The sequence below is a fragment of the Cupressus sempervirens genome, chromosome 10 (assembly GCF_028749045.1).
Source record: "Cupressus sempervirens isolate cs-2001-9-10 chromosome 10, ASM2874904v1, whole genome shotgun sequence".
Classification (NCBI taxonomy): domain Eukaryota; kingdom Viridiplantae; phylum Streptophyta; class Pinopsida; order Cupressales; family Cupressaceae; genus Cupressus; species Cupressus sempervirens.
Window position 1 is genome coordinate 933,603,483 of NC_143127.1, and position 16,684 is coordinate 933,620,166.

Genomic DNA, 16,684 nt, shown 5'->3' on the forward strand with positions numbered 1-16,684 from the left:
CATCATCGTACGACAATTGTGTTGCCACCGTATGGACCTACCTTCCTTCACCGTATGGCTACTAAGTCATTCACCGTACACCTTCTTCAACACAATCGTACATTAATCTCCACCGTACCGACTTGTTAAAGATTTCTCTATATGGCTCAAGACATACCATGCACCTTCTGTAATTAGTCGTATGGCCAGTCTTCTGCCCTCTAGTACGCCTAACATCCATAGTCAGATGATCTTCCATATTTTTGAATACAAAGAAACATAGGAGCATTACAAAAATAATTCAATTCAAAAATCATGGATGAAAATAAAGATATATTAGGTAGGAATCTCTTCATAATTCATAGAACACTTTATACTAAATAAAAACATTAATGTTATAGTTAACATGTTGTGTAATAAGCTCAATACATCTAATGAGAACAAGATCATTTTAAATGTTATTATTGATTTGAGACTTAATATTTGATTAAAGATTGCTAGTCTTCAAATTTGAAAGTGGTTCAACCATGAGATTGTTCTCCTTATTGGTTGTAATCAAAATACACTTTTATTTAGTTGTTTTTAGAAAAAAGTTTTCTTTTTAATTCTCAATTCTCTTATCTATAGCATTTTATAAATTTTGTTACAAAGTTTTATAGGAATATTTACATTCTATAGTTATTTATTAATTAATCTTATTTCAAAAGGGGACATTATAATAGTTATTTTTAATTATTGACATTCCTAAAAGTTTTGATTGCAATGATCTTTCTAAAAATTCACCTTCCTTATCAATATTCATATAATGATGAAAATAACTTCTTAGGGATTGTGAGAGACAACGATAGTGGAAATGCTTCACCTTCATTTGGAGATAAAATATCCTAGTAATTTTATGTTAAGTTTGAGTGATCCAGTATTTTGGAAGTCATTTCATTCTAATATTTTCGAATTTAAAGATCACATAAGCTCTTACTTTGCAACATGAAATAGATCGCATGTCAATCAATAAAGACTTATCACTAATGTCAATTGTGCTTAGTCAAATTGATGAAATGAACCTAAAATTATGAATGAAAAGAAGAATTATAGGAGGGAAAAATTAATATACAACCTACAAAATTGGCCATAAAAAATAGCAAAAAAGCTTAGTGGGGTGATGATGATTAATCAACACTATATTGTCCATAGTTGATGGAAAAATGAAATTGTGAAACTTCAGTAAAAGGTACGTCTTCCCCATGAATATCAAAGTTTGACTTCTTTTATAAAATATCTCCTATTAATCAAGATAGAACTTGGCTATCTACCTTATAGGACTGCTCCAAACATACAAATAAAAACATGAAAATTAGATTATAAAAGATAATCAACCTAGACTTATTGAGTTTCTCTTATTATTCTAAAAGTCAAACATGAATGAAACATAACACTTATAAATAAATAAAAATTTGTCTCAAAAATTTAGATTATTATTTCAATTATTTAAAAATAGAAATTTAAATTATTAGCTCCTCACTATATTTATCCATTTATTAAATGCCAATTTTTTAATTCGCTAATCAAAATGTAAATTTTCTGAACTTATATATATGTTTTATAATTATATACTTTTTAAATTAATTTTTTATCGATCTTTTAATTGTTTAACATGCCAAAATAAAGCAGAAAATAAAATTGAATTACAAAATTGCATTGCAAAAAAAAACCATTCAGAAGGCTCATTGGCGTGCATTCGCATTTTGAAACTATTTTCCCAGTAGGCCGCCTTCAAACCCTGTGAAGACCATCACTTCACACCCCTTGTATAAATAACGATGATCAAAATACAGACCATTCTGATGTGCTTTAGCATGGCCTAAAAATTTGAAAATCTGATATTGGCAGAATAATATTGAGGGCCTCTAGCAAGATCAAGTCAAAACAACTCAATAACTCCACGATGGTCACATCAAACACAATTACAGAGCATAATCATGGGCGCAAAACACCTACCTAAGGAACGAAAACATGCAAATCACCATAAATATTGAAAAAAGAACCTTAGGGTTTGATCATTGCTCTTGTTCAGCATTTTTGTTTTATTTTGGGGTTGTTCGTATTGTTTTTTATAATCGGTTTTTATTCATCCAATAAGCTTTGCCTCAGAATCCATTTACATTCAAATTCATTTCAAATATGATCCATCTGATTTCATTTAATTTGCATTGAATCATTGTCGGCTATATTACTGTGAGATTACTGTGATTTGATGTCGTTGATGTCTCTGTCAGCCAACAGAACAACCCTCATGGCGTAAACTTTGGTGCTAGTACAGAAAAGAAAGTGAGTAATATTTATCTGTAACCCTTCATTAGCTTTTCTCATTATTTCGGACATGAAACTAGGTTAAATTATGAGTGGAATTTCGATATGTTTTGGGATTGAGAAAGAGCGATTTAGTGTCTGGATTTCCATTACAATGCTATTAGTCCGTTTGGCAACAGGAATACAAGCGGAATAGGAATATGTAAATTTTTAAAATTTTGAATTCTTCGTTTGGATGCACTAAATTGGAATTGGAATATGAAATAAAATAGGAATACATATTCCAATTTTGGCCTAAAAATGAGGTTTTGCAATTCCACCCAAATAGATTGAATTGGAATACGTATTTCTATTCCAATTTTATTTATTTTAGAAAATATAAAATTTTGAGTTTGTGAATTCCCCATCAAATTCTGGCTGAAACAAACAGAGAATATGAATACATACCCCCATTTTCTATTCTTGAATAAATATTCTAGAATAGTTATTTGTACTCCCACAACCAAACGGCTCCTTATGGATTACAAAAAAAGGGCCAACAAGTTTCTATCTAGTATGGTGACTCAAAAAATGTACAGTGAGAGAACTGGTTCGAGTTTTTTTTGCTCTCCTAGGGTTTTCTTGCTTCATGCGAACTTTCAGTTTTTTTGCATATGGCCTTTCGCTTGCACTCCCCCTCTGTCAGCACTTGTCATACCGCATTTACTGCGGGAGCTTTAGGTTAGGTCATAATGGCTCCGGCCAGTGGTGAACCAGTTGTTTTTGGTGTTCACACTGATGCTTCGGACTGCCATGGCGCCGCCACCGAACAAATGCCCAGGCAAGTTTGTCCCGAAGGTTTTCCACGAGGTAATCTTGATATTGTCCTTCCCTTGCAAGAATTTGATGCTGCATGTGACTAGTTAGAACAACATACCTTGATAGGGTATTTTGTTGGTAGGACTCCCCCTGAAGCTATGCTCAGAGAATGGGTCAACAAAAGTTGGACTCCTCATGGAGTCCGCCTTGATGCTATGCAAAACCTTACCAATGATTTTTTTTTATTTCGCTTTGCTAACCCGTCGCAAGCAGACGTGATTTTTACCAACGGCCCTTGCTCTGTGCATTCCTCTCTGCTTGTTTTTCAGAAATGGTCTCGAGACTTCTCTGTCTCGGACGATAAAAAGCTTAGGGTTCCTATTTGGGTCGAATTCTTAGGTCTACCCTTGCCCTGCTAGCCTTATATTGAGTCTATTGCCCAAGCCCTTGGCAAAGTTGTTACCAAGGAGCTAGAGAAATTTTTTAACACTCGCCCTCAGTGGCGTGTTTGCATTGAAGCTGATCTTTCTAAAGATCTCAAGGATTATGTAGAAATCCAGATTGACACTCAAACCTTCACATAAAAGGTGCTTTACTTGAACCTACCTAATACCTGTTATAGGTGCCAGTTTGCGGAACACAAGATCAGGGATTGCCCTTTGGCCATGCCTAGGGTCAAATCCTAGCCTAAAGCGATGCCTGTCAAGCAGGTCGAAGGAAAAAAAGAAGAATGGTTTACAGTTGGGCACAAAGGCAAGCCTGCCTTGAATCCTTTGGTCCCCAAGCCATCCTATGCGGTAGTTACCGTGATTCCTCCTGCTTTCACCGAAGTGTCAGTGCCTACTAGCTTGGAGACGCCAGCAGCTTCTGTTGCACTTGTTCCAGTTTCGCAGGTTTCAAACCCTGTTGGTTCGCAGGGGATTAAGGCAGCCGCCAGGACCTCGTCCTTGGTTGGGGCTCATTCTCCTCTTGCAGTCTCTTCCATAGTACCACCAGCAACATGACGTTCTCGCAGTCCTCTTGGACATGCAGAGATATTAGGAGTCAAATAGCAGGATGTAAGTCTAGACGATTTCCCATCTGACTTTCATCCGGTTTCTACCTTTTTGCAGAATAGTTACTCCTCTCTTGAGGAAGAAGATGATATGGAAGAGTTTTCATGAACTTCTTCACTTGGAATGTTCAAGGTCTTACAGACCTCCCAAGAAAATTCTATGTCAAGGATACCCGTCATAGACTTGGGAATTTAGATTTTCTTTGCTTGCAAGAAGTTAAGATTTCTAGTTTCATGCTTTCTGCTACATGCTGCATCATTTGGCAAGATAGCGTCATGTTTTCTTCTCAGCATGAAGCTGGCCAAGCTGGTGTAGTTACTCTCTTGTCACCTCACCTTCATTCTTCTATTATTTTGCACGATTTTGACCCCACACACCATATTATTTGGCTTTTTCTTTCCATTAACAATCATTCTTTTGGATTCATTAATGTTTATGCCTCCAATGATGCTATGGAAAGGGCACAAATGTGGGTTTGGCTTGCTGACAACCTGCCGCCAGCTACTTGGGTCCTGTGTGGGGACTTCAATATGGTTGAAGTGGCCTTTGACAAAGATGGCATTCTGCCTTTCTGTTGGACAGCTGGGGAAAGAGAAGCCTGGTTTTACATGCGTCATAAATTGGGCCTCTTTGATCTCAATACTAGCTGCCGTCATGATAATGGGGCTTGGCACACTTGGTCCAATTTTTGAGCCAGTCCTAACCGCATATTAAAACATCTTGAACATGCTATGATCTCGGTGCAATCTTTTTTTTTATTTTTCTGAGGATAGTGATCTACTTGTCACTCCCCTGACAGATGTGATGTTGTTAGACCGCTATTCCATTTATTTTTGCATTTCTTGGCAAACAACTGTCCCCAAAGTGGTTAAGTCTCAATTCTTCCTCAACACATCTGTGTTATTGCATGCCTCCACCATCTCCCACATACAACGTGTCTAGAATTTGGAACCACGTCCACATTCCCATCAAAGTTGGATTCAATGGTGGAATGGTGCCATTACCAGAACGGCTCATTTTTTGTGCATCTACGAGCGTCAACTGGAAATTTTCAGAAAATGATCTTATGAGCCTCAAAAAAGCCTTTGAAGCACTCACCTTCAACCCCTTTGATGTGGATCTTCAACATCAGCTTGCCAAGCTTCACCATGAAAAGAAAATTGCTGATAACTATGCTGCCTGAGGAGCTCAAATAAAAGCCCGTCTCGACTGGTTGGAGGTTGGCGACAAAGCCTCGAAAGAGTTCTTCTAGGCTCTCTGAGCCCATCATACCAATATTGGGATTAAAAAGATAAAATAGGGAATTGATGTTCTTTCCAGTCTGCCAGACATCCTGCAAGCTTTTGTTCTTCACTATGAGAACGTTTTTGCTTCGCAAGGCCATTCGGTTGCTCAGGAGGAGGCTCTCAAAAAGTGTATTACTGTTACTCCAAACTGCCTCGCGGTTGAGCAACGCGCTTTCTATGAGCAACTTCTTTCCCTCCGAGACCTTAAAGAGGTAGTTTACTCCATGGAAGATGACAAATCCCCTGGGTGTGATGGATTTCCCTATGAATTTTACAAACATCTTTGGGAGCAAATTGGTCCTAATCTGCACAAAGTCTATCTTGAAGCATACCATTGTAAAAGCTTAGGAGCGATCATAAATAAAGGCAACATTAAATTCATACCTAAAGTTGGTAATCCTGAGGACATCTACAACTGGAGGCCCATCACCCTCCTAAATGTGTCTTATAAGATCATTGCTAAGGCGCTCTCTCTCAAAATCTGCCATATGCTTCCTCTAATTGTGCGGCCTGAACAAACTGGCTTCATCAAATCAAGTTATATTCTTGACAACATGATTGCTATTTGGGAAGGTATGGAATGGGCCCGTAAGTCCAAGCAGCAGGCTATCTTTTTAAAGATAGGTTTTGCTAAAGCCTATGATCGCATTGAATGGCCTTTCATTTTGGCTATGCTTCAGGCTCTGGGTTTTGGTCCCAATTTCCTTCAGTCTGTGGAGATGCTCTTTGGTGATGCTAATGCTTGCATCACCATCAATAATTCGCAATCTGAAGCTTTTGGACTTTTTCGTTCCATTAGACAAGGTTGTCCATTAGCTCCAGCACTTTATGTCCTTGCTGCTGAAGGTTTTGGTTATTTACTTGCTCACTCTGTGTCTTCAGGGCTGATCTGTGGCATTTCCTTGCCTGATTCTTCCTCCCAGTTAGTCAATGGTCATTTTGCTAATGATTCTTTTCTTACTCTTCTTGAAGATGAAGAAAACATCAAAAATGCTTTAAATTGTCTTGACACTTTTTGTCAAGCCTCTGGCTCTGCCATTCAATCGCATAAAATGCTCTATTATTTACAATCTTTTTTGCCAGCTCCACCTTGGCTCAGTGAAGTTCAATGGAAATGGGTTACTCATGGAGAAATTTTCCACTTTTTTGGCATTCCCTTTGCTTTCTAGGCTTCCCCTGTGGAACTTTGGAATGTTGTGCTTACAAAGATTACCAAAAAGCTTGATTATTGGATCACTAAGCCGCTTTCTCTTGCTGGTAAATTCTAGATTTGTTCTAAGATTTTGGCTGCCACCCATGTGTTTTATTCTTCTTGTTGGGCTCCCTCCAAAGCTTCCTATCTCAAATTAGAATGTTTTCTCAAAGATTTTCTTTGGGCCTCTGGTTTTGACCATCATGGTTTTCACAGAGTTGCTTGGGATTTCTATTGTCTCCCAAGGGAATTTGGGGGTCTCGGCCTGCTTTCCACTCAAAAGCAAGGCCTTGCCCTCTGTGCTAAATGAATTATCAGAGCTATTTCTAGAGATGAAGCCTAAAAAATTCTTGTCAGGCATTGCATCTCTTCAGGCTTCCCTACTAACAGACCGATGTGGAAGGGGATTGGATTTTAGACCCTTCTCACTATGCGTGAACTAGTGGTCATACATGGCTCTTTTGTTATAAAGAGCATCTGGAAAGCCTAGGAAGCTATTAAACCTTGGCTTCATTGGGCTAGTGATGAGTTTCACAATGGGCTGTCCTTAAATCAACAACACATTTGGTGGTCTCCCCAGTTTTCCTTCCAAGGTATTCCTCTTGCCAAGACTCAAGGTGCCAGTGCTCTATGTTTCTTTAAACATGGCATTCGCACTACCAAGGACATTTTTTCAAGAGTCACTATGAATTTCAGGTCTTGGGAGGATATGAAAGTTCAATACCGCCTTGCACATGCCAATCGCTAGACTTATGACCGTTTGTTGTCTTCCATCCCTGTGCACTTACTTCATAAAGTGGGGATTCAGTCTGTTCGACCTTGGTGGTATGATTGGAAGTGGTTTCCTGCCACTCCATTTACCAATTATAAGCCCAATATGGGGTACAGATGGCTTTTGCCCCACCTTCTGATGGTGGACATGCTTAGTCAACGGTGGCATTTGCATTCTTCACTTTCTCAATGGAGAAAATAGTTGGACACCATTTGGAGTGCCATTACAGAACCTAAGATTGCTCACTTTGCTTGGTGCCTTGCTTTCCAAGGTCTTCCGTTGGGGCCTTGACTCAAGCACATTGGGGTTCCTGATCCTAGATGCCCCTTCTATGGCCAACCTGAGTCCTTTTTGCATATTTTTTTGTTTTGCAAGCGTGCTCAAAATTATTGGGACTGGATCCATTATTTTTTCAAGCCTTTCAGGCCTGAACCTTTTTCATGGCACATGATCCTGCTGGGTGATTCCCCCAAATTTCCTTGGAAGTTTTTCTAGATTTGGCATACTTTCAGGATGGAAATTTTGTTTTCTCTATGGAAAGATAGGAATGCAGTTTTATTCACTCACATTTTTTTGGATGTTAACATTGCAATGTACACTAAGGCATGCATTTGTAACAATGTCATTATGCAGATATAGGTGCAAGCTAATAAAGTTTCCCTGGAGGTTGCCCACTTACAGGAATTGTTAAACCACTAGGGCAATGCTCCTTGTACCATTACCAGAGTGCCTCTGGATGCCTTGGCTAATGCCTCTTCATCTCGCGGTCGCCATTCTAGACACCAGTCCTCTGGCCGCCATTCACACACACCGTGCTCCTAGGGTCCCCACCACCGCTCTCCCAGTGATGGTCATGGCGGTTGGAGGCACTGCTCCGCTTCCCCACCATGTGGTGGTTCTGGATGGTCCCCGGCTCCCCCCTGGGCGGGCTTCTGGCTGGTCTCTAGTTCCTCCCCCTAGACGGGTGCACTCTGGCAAGTTTCCCTGGCTAGCCTTGGCAATTTCTCCTCCACAGCCAGACAAGAGGGATGCGAAGACTGCAACTACCCCACATCCTATAGATGCTGCTAATGGTTGGATTGTTCCTAGTCCACCTCACAATCCCACTGATGCGTGATCCTCCTCTCTCTGCTAGTACTGCCTTGGCAACATGAGGTTGTTTTAAATGCTTTTTTTTGATGAATAGTTTATAGTTGCTGGTTGTGGCCATGTTGTTTGCTCCGGCTTCGGCCGATTGAACTCATTCGCGGGGTGATCCTGTATCCTCCGACCCTTTTTTGTGAATTGTAATCTTAGTAAATTTTATTAATTGAAAAGGACTATTCATCAAAAAAAATGTACAGTAGTGAGTCAGTATAACTATAGTATGATATTGACATTCAATGCAAAACTCCCCTATCAAATCTTGTACAATGTGCATGCCTATAAGTTATGTTAAATTTTTTTTTTTTTAAGGTTAATTCGTTCTCAAACTTCCTCTTGTAATGTGAAGAAAAATTTTGTACACACCATTCCGCTTTATGTTTTGTCAAAAGGCAAGTTGAAATATTGTCAAAGTTTTAGACTCATGGAGTGAGGCATAATTGAGACCATAACTGTGTTTAGTGACATTTGATTTACAAAATTTCTTGCAAAGTGAGTGGCTCACTTCATATCTCTACATTTTATTTCATTGTCATTGAGGGCACATGACAGTTGTAATTTCATGTGAACTATCATTTTTATTTTTTATGAATAGTTCTCTTCTATTAATAAATAATATACTAAGAATACAATTCACAAAATAAGACTTGGGGGATACAAGATCACCCCACGAGAGCCAAGGTTGAAAACATCAACTATTCATCAAAAGAACATATAAAACAACGCTCAAGCGGCTAAAGTTGTGCCTATTGAGGGAGGTGGTTCATCATGATCATGAAATCCCCAATCATCTTTGGGATTGTGAGGTAGATTAGGAACAATGTTAGTGGCCTAATCAGCATCCTTCATATCTGGCCATGGAGGAAAAATAGCTAGCTCCAAGTTAAAAGGCCATTTCCCAAAAACCACTTGCCGAGCACCGGGAGGAGGAGTTAGGGACCAGCTAGAGCCACCATAGCATGGGGAAATAGAGCGACACCTCCATCCATTATTGCCACCGCTGGGAGAGTGGTGGTGGAAAGCATACAAATGCAGAGTGTGCAAGTGGTGGCCTGAGGAGTTGTGCCTCTAGTAGCGGCCTCTAGGCATTGAGGTATCAATAAAGGCATGTAGAGGTACTCTGGCAATAGTACAAGGGGCATTGCCGTAGTGATTAAGAAGCTCTTGAAAGTGGGCCACCTCCAAGTCCACCTTGTTTGCTTGCACTTGAATCTAGATCATTACATTATTACAAATGCATGCCTTAGTGTACATAGCAATATTAATATCAAGAAAACTCTGAGTGAAAAGAACAACATTTCTATCTTTCCATAGTGCCAAGAAAAGGGTTCAAGCAAAAAATGACTTTAAAAAATCATGAATCTGATGACAATAATTTTGAGCATGTTTATAAAACTAGAAAATATGTAGGAAGGACTCTGGTTGGCCACCGAATGGACATCTAGGATCAAGAACCCCAATATTCTTGAGCTAAAGCCCAACAAGAAGACCTTGAAAAGCCAGGCACCAAGAAAAATGAGCAATCTTGGGTTCTATAATGGCACTCCAAATAGTGTTAAAGTACTTTCTCCATTGATAAAGAGAGGATTGCAAATGCCATCTTTGATTGAGCGTATCCACCATCAACAAATGGGGAGAAAGCCATCTATAACCTAGACTTGGTTTGTAACTAGTGAAAGGAGTGGAAGGATACCACTTCCAATCAATCCACCAAGGTCTAATAGATTGAATGCCCACTTTATGAATTAAGTGCCCTGGAATTGTAGAAAGCAACTGGTCAAAAGTCTGTTAGACTTGTATATCTTCTCAAGATTTGAAACTCATGGAAACCCTAGAGAAAAGATATTTAGGAATCTTGATGCCTCATTTGAAAAAATGTAGAGCACTAGCACCTTGAGTCTTGCCAAGGGGAATACCCTGGATGGAAAATAGGGGAGACCACCAAATGTTGTACTAGTTCATAGAAAGCTCATCATGGAACTCATCACTAGACCAATGAAGCCAAGGCTTAATAGCTTCCTAAGATTTCCATATGGTCTTGATAAAAAAGAGTCCTATATGAGCATAGGTTTTCACATGATGAGAAGGGTGTGAAAGACAATCCCCTTCCATGTAGGCCTGTTGATGGGAAATCTAGAAGAGATGCAATGTTGAACCAAAATATTCTAGGCTACATCCCCAGTGATGGCATGAATAATCCATTTGGCACATAGAGCATGGCGTTGCTTCTATGTGGAGAGAAGGCCAAGGCCTTTAAAATCTTTTTGGAGACAACAAAAATCCCAAGAAACTCTATGAAAGCCATGATGATTGGAACCAGAGGCCCAAAGAAAATCATAGAGAAACCACTCTAATTTCTGGTAGGAGGCTTTGGAATGAGCCCAACAAGAATAAGAATAGATATGTGTTGTTGCAAGGACTTTCAAGAAAATTTGGAATTTACTTGCAAGAGAAACTGGTTTTGTAAGCCAATAATCTAGCTTCTTAGTAATCTTGGCAAGCATTGCATTCTACAGGTCAATTAGCGACACTTGAAAAACAAAAGGAATTCCTAGAAAGTAGAAGATCTCCCAGTGAGTGGCCTATTTCATTCAAACTAGTTAAGACAAGGTGGTGCTAGCAAAAAATATTGCCAATAACAAAGCGTTTTATGCTATTGAATAGCATAGCCAAAGGCTTGACAAAAAGTATCAAGCAAATTTAAGGCATTATTGATGTTTTCTTCATCCTCCAAAAGAGTAAGAAAGGAATCATCTTCAAAATGACCATTTACCAACTTGGCAGATGATTCTGCAAAGAAATGCCATGAACCAAACCTAAAGACATGGAGTGAGCTAGCAATTAGCCAAACCCTTAAGTAGCTCTATATCGAACATTCCCAACTTTATCCTCCACCTGGTCTAATGCTGAATTGAATTATCATTTCCAAATACATATGAAGAAGGGATGATATTAACACATTGCAAGGTCCATATTCAAAACTAGAGAACAAATCAAGTCAGATGAACTTCAAGACATAATGTTCAAGGACAAACTAAGAGTTATCCTCCACATTATTTGAAAAGGAGGAGATTTCACAAGAAAGATAACCCCTTCATAGGATGATCCATCTACTGTTATCACCACACAAAATGTTCAATAGATCATATGTTAATTTGACATACATTCACATAATATTGGGAGTCCTAGACTGATTATTCTAACAAAATAGCTTTGATTATCCATGCTTCAACATATCATATACCATCTCACAATTAGAATTTTTTCTAAGAATCATATCATACATCACAACTTTTTGCTATGAGTATTGAATCATTATATCACAAATGTCACATATTGTTTTGTTGCCTTAGTGGGTTTGATCAATAGATTTGAAGAGGTGTATGGACATTATTGGATCTTTGCACTACTCATTAATCTATGAAGACCACCTACACTGTGAATGCCACTTCTATGTCAAAAGGATATAGTGAAAACTATTGATAAGGGTAAAGATACAATGAACAAAATAGTAGTGAACATGACTATAATAGACTTGAGATGCTAAACTGTGAATTAATGATTGAGAAATTGATTCCAATTTCTTCAACGTTTCTTTTACATGTAAAAAGATAGGGTGCAAAGGTCCAACTAGTTGAGAAAAAGCATTGCTATGGAAGAAGAAGTTGAGATGTTTCTATGGTTTTAAAAGGACCATACTATGTCATGAACTTCATAGCTAAATTAAAATTTCTAATGGAGAAAATCAAAATGTATCCACAAGATATGCAATGTTGAATTCGTTAAGATATAATCAAATTGTTGTCATAAATAAATGATTGAATGTCAAGAACAACAAAGTACAGTATACTCCACAAGATATGAAATGTTGAATTCATTAAGATATAATCAAATTCTTGTGATAAAGAAATGATTGAATGTCATGCACAAAAAAGTCTAGTCTATGTAATTAGCATAAATGATTGACAACACGGCCAATCAATAAAGATGTTTGAAAATAAAACTCACTCATTCTCAAAGGATTGACATGTGAAGAAGAGAAAAACATGGAGAACTAATACTTTGGTTCTAATTAAAGTGTCATCATGATATATAGAAATGATTATATTCAATTGAATTACCCTAGTTTTTGTATTGGTGATGTAGAGCACAATAGATTCACAAACAAATCCTATATGTTTAAGGACACCATCTTAAATCATAAGAATTGGATCATTTCAAATACCCATCTATTAACTAACTATTCTTGATGCACTCCACATCTTGTTAAATATTTTACAATCATCTAGTATATTTTGTTAAATCAAACAACACCCATGTACTTTTTTATTACCAACATAATAATGTTATTGGTGAAAGAAAAACTCACTAGTTTTTTGTATAGACCTGTACTTAGAAGTGAGTAACGTGTGAAGAATATCAAATAATGTCAATATCTCTAGTGAGATTCTTCCAAACTTTATTGCGAAAAACATATCTAAAATTAAGAATGATCCAAAAGTTGGTTTTTGAGAAATGAACTTCGTAATAAGACTGATTTTTTCTTAGACAATCAATTTCATTTTTCTTCAAGACTAGTAACTTTTGACTTCTTGAAGCACCTTCCCAATGAACTCATCATTCCCTACATATTATTGAAACATTCAAGATGCATTTTGTCCCACTTTTGTATAGATTTTGGGGACTTATTAAATAGGAAACACAAATGAGTCTATATTTTTTTTTTATCTATTGGATATACTAGTTGAGGGTTATGAAAATTTATAGATAGAATATGATTTTTCTCAAAAAACCTAATGAAAGAGATCTCGAGCTTCAAAAACTAGAATAAAATAGATTTAATGCACTAAGATTCCATTTTAATTACTCTCCCAAATCATTCCTAATACATTAAAGGACCATTGAAAGTTGTTGTAACTATAAAGAGAATATAGGAAAGTTGGAGGGAAGTAATCTTTTATTGCTTTGAAAAACTAATTCCACACATTCCAGCCCTTTTATGGAGCATTAGAAAATATTTTTAAAACTCCTTCCTTATGAAATGATCAAAAAGTATCTTATGATGCTTACTTGGTTGGTTATGTTATTAACCAAAGACTTTTCTAACTTAGACATCTAAACATCATCTTTATTACATTGGCATGGCCTTATAATACCTTATCATATAAAAACCATTATTAAGCTCCTATTTATTCCTTTAGTTACTTACAAGGTTCAATTGACCCATATGCACAATTAAGGCATCATTGACAATATTGATTACAAATGTTTCATTATGATGTCTAATGGCTTTAACAGCCTAAATTACATCATGAAATCATCATATAGGTCTTATTTGTCTTCATATTCCCTTAGACCATACATATGACTTCATTGTGTTCCTTACCCTCCTAGTGCTTTTGCACCAATTAGGACTAGACCACCTATACGAGAATTGTTTTGGGTATATTGTTCTTATGTGTGCCTAGTTAAAGTAGTTATGCTCAATTTTTGTTCGATTTAATGTATATGTGATATTCTTTCATTGCAAATATTTTTGTTGGGATTTTATAGAAAAAGATGACTAATGACTCTTGGATATCATGGGCTTTGGACATAGTGAAGTTGGTTTCTAAAATATTTAATCTTGGGTTTGGTAGGCTTATTATACTTTCTACAAAATTAGGTAGCTAAAGTCAGTGTTTGGATGGTGTGTGATAAAATGCCAAAACCATAAAAAATAATCCAAGCCTATAGCTAATTACATAGAGAAATCAAAACAAAAATCAATAGTAATATGTAAGAAATATGTAGGAAAAAGTAGATAATCACAAGTATAAAATTCACTGCTAAAAAAAGAAGGAAAATGTTAGAGTCATGAGATATGATTTATAGCACAATCTAGTCTTTTATATAAGTTATGTAGTTGGATAATGTAGATATGACATATAAATAATTCGTTATATTTTCATAAATTCAACATGAACAATGATGTACTAGCAAGGTAGTTCCTGACAATTTTTTAGTATGCACATGCCCATGAGATAATCACCATGATCACCATATATTTACAAAGAAAAAATGAGAAGTTTGGTTTTAGTATTTTAGGTGCTACAATAATAAAAATTATGTTGTGCTTAATGGAAATTTTCATAATAAAACTGAATTCTTTTATTAGTTTATAAATATCTTGCTTATAGATGTGTAGTGCCAATATTATGTATAATACCCCAAATGAGACAACTTTAGAAAATAAGTAAATTTTAAAACATTTTCAAGCTGAAACAATTATCACATACCTTAAGTGGACGCAAAACTATATCTAATCAAGAAACACAATTTTCCATTAACTCTTTTAAATCAAATATGCAACTTCAAATAGTCATTTCAAACCTTCATTATGCTAGTACACACCTTCAAAAGCCGCATGATAGATGAATTTGAATAATGTGTGTCAAAATCTAACACACATCAAGTCTTAATTCTTATATGATTGGTCTAAAACCTTAGTTTTCCAAATGTATTGATAAATAATTGTAACAACAATACACAACTATCGAAATTGGTTTTTTTTTTTCCAACTATAATAGTTACAAACAAGGTACAATGCTAATGAAAAGTTGATAGAAAATTATTTTAGGGGGATTTTTTCCATGAGTACCAATTGAACAATCAAACATTAAACATTCATTGTTTTGGACATCTTATTGTTGCTTAATCTCTATTGAATATTGATAAACAAAACTACTAGTAGTTCAGTATGCTAATACAACAAACTTGTTGAATGTAAAACATGTAAATATAAAACATCACAAAACATTTGACACAAGTTTAACATTAGGATTTTATGTGGAAAGACAATTTGGGTAAAACCACTAACAACATGTCACCACTTTTTTCACTCTTTCAAAATGATCTCTGTTAGGAGCCAATGCTATTAAAGGTTAAAATACACACTATTAAATTTGACTTAGTTAGATGATTTAATCACCCTGATAGGAGTAGCCTTATTAGAGGACTTTTATTATTCCATTTTAGAATGTCACCTTGCTAAATTATTTACATAGACTATTAAGTTCTTCAAATTATTTTTAAGATAACCTTTGATTAAAATGATTTCAATACAAATTGTTTACAATTATTAGAAAGAAAATTGTAGGGTTTTGATCTATATCTTTACAACTCACTTTTGTAGGTTCATATCATTGTTTGGTTCATGTGTTAATTCACTGATAAATCCCCCTTTCTCAATTATGTCTCTTAACTTAATTGAAAACCCTTTATGTAGTCTATCTTCTCCTTCCAAAAAACTTAAGCCTTCTTCTCAAATTCACTTACCAAATTTCAGCAGCTTTTTCACAAGCATTTCTTTTGCTTCACTCTCACCTTCATTTCCACTTTATTATTAACTCTATGTCTCCTTCCATAGGCAATTTTGGCTTTTTCATTTTCCATGATCACTGTAGATATTAGGGTTTATGATTAGGTTCATCAAGTTCATTGTATCTACCCCTCTTCCTTCTTTTCTAAAAATTTCTCATCCATCGAATTTGATCTTAGGTTTTTTACCTAATCCTCACTTTGAATTAAATGATTGAACTCATCAATCTTATGTTGAAATCTTAAATTACCTCTAAGATATTCATGAGCATCTTAGGTAAGGCTTTAATATATATGTCCTTAATTTTTTCTTTTGTGTGCACATATTCTAACTTCACTTCTTTGTCTTGAACTAGTTCTCTCAAGTAGTGATTCTTGATAGCGATGTGCTTGGTTTTAGTGTACATCACTAGATTATTTAATATATTGATAGGACTTGTGTTATCACAATAGATAACCTCTAGATCTATAATTTCTTCTTTTATTCCTTTCAGTAATATCTTTATCCACATAATATTTGACTAGTTCACTACAGCAACTACATACTCAAACTTGACTATTGATTGGGAAATACAGTTTTGTTTCTTGCTTGTCAATGACACCAATTTCTTTCCTAGAAAGAATGAACCTCCACTATTTTTTTAAATTTCATCAATATTACCTACCTAATCAGATTTAATGAATAAATTCACTTCTAACCTATCACTCCTCTTGTAATACAATCCATATTCTTCTATCCATTTTAGATATCTTAATATCCTTTTCACTGCCATCATGTGATTCTCGTTAGTAT